The following is a 6,000-nucleotide window of genomic DNA, read 5'->3' as shown; positions in this document are numbered from 1 at the left end:
CCCAAAGAAAAGTGAGGTATCTATTCTTTCCTTGTTCCTGCACCCCTCTGCCTATAAAAGCATTCAAATTTTATACAGCTTCTCGGGACTCCTATCTGCTAGATGGGATGCTACCTGATTCATGAATCATTGAGTACAGCCAATTATATTCTCAAATTTACCGATTTTTGTTTTTTAACAGTTTCTTTGTATTTTCTAAAATTTCTGTGACAAATATGTCTTAATTTTATAGTAAAAAAGTATGTCTTATCTACACTAATAAAAGACAAATATGCTAATTGACTGTACCTTCGCTATGCCCTAAGCCACGCCCACCAGCCAATCAGAGCGACTATATGCAAATTAACCCAGCCAAGATGGTGGCCGGCAGCCATGGAGCTGGAGCAAGCAGGAGGCTTGGTTGCCTGGGCGATGGAGGAAGCCAAGCTTCCTGCCTGCCCTGAGCCAGCTGTGGCCTCTGCTCATGGCAACAAAGTTTCAATTATAGAAGACAAATAAATCCCAGATACCTGCTTCCAGCCAGCCTCCACTGGGAGCTTGGGTGGCTGGGAGCCGTGGCCAGCCTGTAAACAGCCATCAGTCCCTCACCCAGGCTGGCCATACCCTCATGGGGTGAGGGTCCCCACTGGGGGGCTTAGCCATCCTGAAAATGGCCCTCAGCCCCTCACCCAGACTGGCCAGGCACCCCAGCAGGACCTCCCACCCTGAAGGGGCTGTGGCCAGTCTGCAAAGAGCCCTCAGCCCCTCACCCAGGATGGCCAGGCACCCCAGTGGGGACCCTAACACTGAAGGGGCTGTGACCAGCCTGCAAACAGCCATCAGCCCTTCACCCAGGCTGGCCAGGCACTCCTATATAATAAAAGGGTAATATACAAATTGAGCCTAACAGCAGAACAACTGGGAATGACTGGTCACTATGACACACACTGACCACCAGAGGGCAGATGCTCAATGCAGGGGCTGCCCCCTGGTGGTCAGTGTGCTCCCACAGGGGGAGCTCTGCTCAGTCACAAGTCAGGCTGATGGCTGCCAGTACAGCGGTGGTGGTGGGAGCCTCTCCTGCCTCCTCAGCAGCACTAAGGATGTCTGACTGCAGCTTAGGCCTGTTCCCTGCTGGCAAGTGGACATCCCCCGAAGGCTCCCAGACTGCGAGAGGGCACAGACCAGGCTGAGGGACCCCCCGAGTGCACAAATTTTTGTGCACTGGGCCTCTAGTTTTATATAAAACAATAAAAGTTAATATAAGAATTTGATCTTTTCTTTTTTTAAATAACTTTATAATTTATATACCACAAATTCACCCATTTTAAGCATACAATTCAATGATTTTTTAGTACATTTACCTTGTGGTACAAACATCACCATATCCAGTTTTAGAACATTTTCTTTTCTCCAACAGATCTTTCATATCTGTTTACAATTAATCCCCATTCCCAACACAAACCTAGGCAAACATGAATTTACTTTTCTGTCATTATTGATTTTCCTTTTCTGGACATCCTATATAATAAAAGCCCAGCTACTGAAACAGCAGAAGACCAGAACGACCAGTGACTAGAAGCACCAGGGCCCCTGGCCAGGACTGGCCCGCCCCCCTGCATCCCCAGTAAATGGTTAGGGGTTGATCAGGCAGGCAGATGAGTGGTTTGGGGCGATCAGGTAGGCAGGAGTGGTTAGGGGTGATGAGGCAGGCAGGCAGAGCCCTGCAATTGATCACCTCAAAGAGGGAGACCCAGGCTGCCAGCCACAACCTGTGGGAGGGACGCTCTGTGGCTGTGATGGGAGGTGCTGGTGGCAGTAGATACTGCAGGGCAGGGCTGGCGCCATGGCTGCTCCTGAGTGGGCATGGCGCCTGCAGCCTGGCCCAGGCCCTGGGGTCGCAGCCTCTGCCCATGGCTTCTGCAGGGCTGGACTGCCACTCCTCCTGCTATAATGCTTAGGCAGATCCCGGACCCTTCCATGACTGGGGGCTCTCTGCCAGGGCTCGGCCCCTTGACCGGACTCCCCAGCTCGGCCCTGATTGCAGAGGAGCTGAAATACGCTGACATCCACAACATTGGGGCCATGATCACCCCCTTGCACTTCCTGGAGGTGAAACTGGGCAAGAGGCCTCAACCTGTGAAAAGTGAGCTAGATGAGGAAGAAAAGGCGCCGGGAAAAGAACAAAGTGGTGGCAGCCCGAGGCCGGAACAAGAAGGAGCAGATGGAGTGTCTGCAGGGGAATCTGAGCGGCTGGGGCTCATGAATGCGGAGCTGAAAACCCGGATGGAGGAGCTGAAGCAGGAGTGGCAGCAGCTCATCCTGATGCTCAACTGGCATCGCCCCACCTGCATCGTCAGGACCAACAGTGTTAAGACCCCCGACTCGGAAGGCAACCCGCTGCTGGAGCAGCTGGAGAAGAAGTGACCATGGGCTTTGAGGAGGAAGAAGAGGAGGAGGAGGGCTCCAGAGGGCTCTTCCTTGATGCATGAAAAACTCTTCAACGAAGCTCAGCACAGCCAGCATTGGCCAGGCTTTTTTGTGAAACTCAGATCAGCCACACCAGGGGAAGAAACGCAGGCTGATGAAACCCAGAACCAAGCGCTGAGACAAAAGTAGTCCTGAGGGGGGGCCTGTTCTGCCTGGGGCCAGGCTTGCAGGAGGCAGGATAGAGGCTCTGGGCCGGAGAGACGCCCAACCAGGCAGCTGTGGGCACTTCTCCGGCCTCTCCGCCAGGGCACCCACCCAAAGGACCTCCGAGCAGCCTGGAAAAGCCATGAATTGCAACTAAAATTAGGCTGAGTATGGAACTCAGAGTGAAACTGCAATTTGCCTGCCCCCAGTCCTGACCCTGACCCTGACTCTGATCCTGATGCAAGGCTGGAGAAAGGCACAGTGCCAGGCCCTGCTGTACCCACCCACCGTGGTCCAGCTCAGTCCTGCCTGGAGTGGCATCAGGGGCACACCCTCGCCGGCACTGCTGGAGTTGCTGTGGGCACAAGGCACGGGCGCCCTGACAAAGCGCATACTCACTGAATGTTTACAGACTGGCTGTCCTGGCAGGGCTTTCAACTGCACATGTTTTTTATGCTTTCTTTCTTTTTTTTAAAATATATTTTTTACAAAAAAAAAGATTTTTTTAAAAAAATATATTTTATTGCTTTTTACAGAGAGGAAAGGAGAGGGATAGAGAGTTAGAAACATCTATGAGAGAGAAACAGCGATCAGCTGCCTCCTGAACACCCCCCACTGGGGATGTGCCCACAATCAAGGCACATGCCCCTAGCCAGAATCGAACCTGGTACCCTTGAGTCTGCAGGCTGACGCTCTATCCACTGAGCCAAAGCGGTTAGGGCCAAAAAGAGATTTTATACAAGCAATATATAAATGGATTTCTATAATCACTTGGTGTGATACAGTATAAATACGCTATGGTTTGTTTGTTACAAACAGATATTCAACAGTTATGGCCATTGCGTGTAACTTCTAAGTACTGTAGTCTCTGGGTGTTGGGGGTGGCAGGGGTGGGGGTATGGTGCATTTACACCCTGGTAAACCCTTCATAGTACTCAGTTCTGTATTGCTCAGTAAACATTGCTCTTACTTAAAAAAAAAAAAAAAAAAAAGAAAGGAAGAGGGTGGCCCAGGCTACCTGGTGGCGCTGCAGCAGGTGGGTGGGGCCTCCCTCTGGGGGGTGATCAATCTGGGGGCCCTGCCATCGATCACTCCACAGAGGGAGGCCCAAGTCACCGGCCAGCAACGCTGTGCAGTGTGCGGGCCTGGCCAGCGATTGCCCCGCAGAGGGAGGCCCAGGCCAGCCAAGCAATTACACCCCACGCCTGTAGCCTGCAGAGGGAGGCCACCGGTGGCAGGGGAGGGGGAGCAGCGCTGCACAGATGGCAAGCAGTGGCAGCGGCAGGGGCAGGGCCAGCTGCCAGCAGCCGGGGGAAGAAAAGCCCCATAGGCCCTGATCTCAGGCGAGGCCTAGGGACTCTACCCTAGGGGTCCCTGATTGCGAGAGGGTGCAGGCCAGTCTGAGAACCCCCCGCTACCCCCATGAGTGCATGAATTTTCGTGCACCGGGCCTCTAGTTTCATATAAATGGAATCATATAACATGTAATCTTTTGTATTTGGCTTCTTTAATTTAGTATCTGTTTAAAGTTCATTCATGTTGTAGTCTGTATCTGTATTTTACACTTTTTTGTTGGTATTTATGGACATACCGATATACCACATTTTGTTTTTCCCTTCACCAGCTGATCAGTATTTGGGCTTGCTCCACTTTTTGACTATTAGGAGTAATGCTGATATAAACATTACTGTGTGAATCTTTGTGTGAACATGTATTTTATTACTTTTGAATAGATATGTAGGAATGGAATTGCTGGTTCATATAAAAAATTTATATTTAACCTTCTAAGAAACTGAAAAGCTATTCTGAAGTGGCTGTACTTTTCCACATTTCCATCAGCAATGTGTGAGAATTCCTGTTTCTTAACATTTTTGCCACTTGTTATTGTCTGTCTTTCTGATAATAACCATCCTGGTGGCTATGAAGTGGTAACTTGGTGGTTTTAATTGCATTTCCCTAATGACTAATGATGTTAAGCATCTTTTCATGTGCTTATAAGCCACTTATACATTATTTTGAGATATATCTATCAATTTCTTTTGCCCATTAAAAAATTGGATTTTCTTGCCTTGGCTGGTTTGGCTCAGTGGATACAGCGTCGGCCTGTGGACTGAAGGGGCCCGAGTTTGATTCCAGTCAAGGGCAGCACTTCGGTTGCAGACTCAATCCCTGACCCTGATCAGGGCATGTGTGGGAGACAGCCAACTGATGTGTCTCTCTTACATTGATGTTTCTCTCTCTATCTCCCCCCCTCCCTTCCACTCTCTCTAAAAATCAATGGAAAAATATTCTCAGGTGAGGATTAACAACAACAAAAAATTGGATTGTCTTCTTATTGAGTTGTGAGAATTCTTTGTATATCCTAGATACATTTTTCTTTGCCATATATGTGATTTATAAATATTTTCTCCAGTCTGTGGGATGTCTTTTCAGTTTCTTAATGATTCCTTTTGAGTGCAAAGTTGTTTCTAAGAACATTTTAATTTTGAAATAAAGATTCACAGGATGTTGCAAAGATAGTATAGAGAGGTATTATGTACACTTAACCCAGTTGCACTCCCAAATTTTGTATTTTTATTAAGTCCAATTTATCAGTTTTTTCTTTTATAGATCATACTTCCTGGTTGGGTCTTAAAAATTTTTGCCTAACCCAAGTTCTTAATTTCTCCTGTCTTATTCTAAGGTTTTATAGCTTTAGCTTACATTACTGTCACTGACCCATTTTTAATTAATTTTTGTATAGTGTGAGATAAGGGTCTACATTCATTCTTTTGGAATATGGATTTCCAGTTGACTTAGGACCATTCGTTAAAAATTCTCCTTTCCATCAAGCTGTCCTTGTAAAAAATCAACTGGCCATAAATATAAGGATTTATTACTAAACTTTCAAATCTGTCCCATTGATCTATGTTTATTCTTATGTCAGTACCAAACAGTTCTGATAACTTATATTAAGTTTTAAGAGTAGGAAATGAAAGTTTACGAAGTTTTTATTTTTTTATTTTTTTTTGGCTATTCTGTCTTTTTGATTTCCATGTACATTTTAGGTACAGCTTGTCAATTATTTCTGCAAAAAATCCTGCTGGAATTTTGATGGAGATTGAGTTGAATCTATTGATCAATTTGGGGAGAACTGTCATCTTAACAATATTGAGTCTTCCAATCAGTGAATGTGGTGTCTCTTCATTTATTTAAATCACACTTAATTTCTCTCAGAAATGTTTTTAAAACTTTATTGTACAAATCTTGCACTTCTTTTGCTAAATTTATTTTTATATATCTTTTTAGCACTGTTGTGAATGGAATTGTTTTATATTTATTTTCAGGTTGTTCATTCTCATATATAGAAATACAATTTATTTCCATATATTAATCTTGTATTCTGCA

The 6,000-nt window shown here is 46.3% G+C and overlaps 1 pseudogene across 1 annotated transcript; it reads left to right on the top strand.

Moving 5' to 3' along the window:
* The first annotated feature begins 1,845 nt into the window (after positions 1 to 1,845).
* LOC308525572 (jun dimerization protein 2-like) lies at positions 1,846 to 2,406 on the top strand (annotated as a pseudogene). The gene has a single exon. The product of its transcript is annotated as a jun dimerization protein 2-like (transcript).
* Positions 2,407 to 6,000: the final 3,594 nt, after the last annotated feature.

The sequence above is a fragment of the Myotis nattereri genome (genome assembly GCF_964212035.1).
Source record: "Myotis nattereri genome assembly, chromosome: 9".
NCBI lineage: Eukaryota > Metazoa > Chordata > Mammalia > Chiroptera > Vespertilionidae > Myotis > Myotis nattereri.
This window is presented reverse-complemented; position numbering and strand designations above follow the sequence as displayed.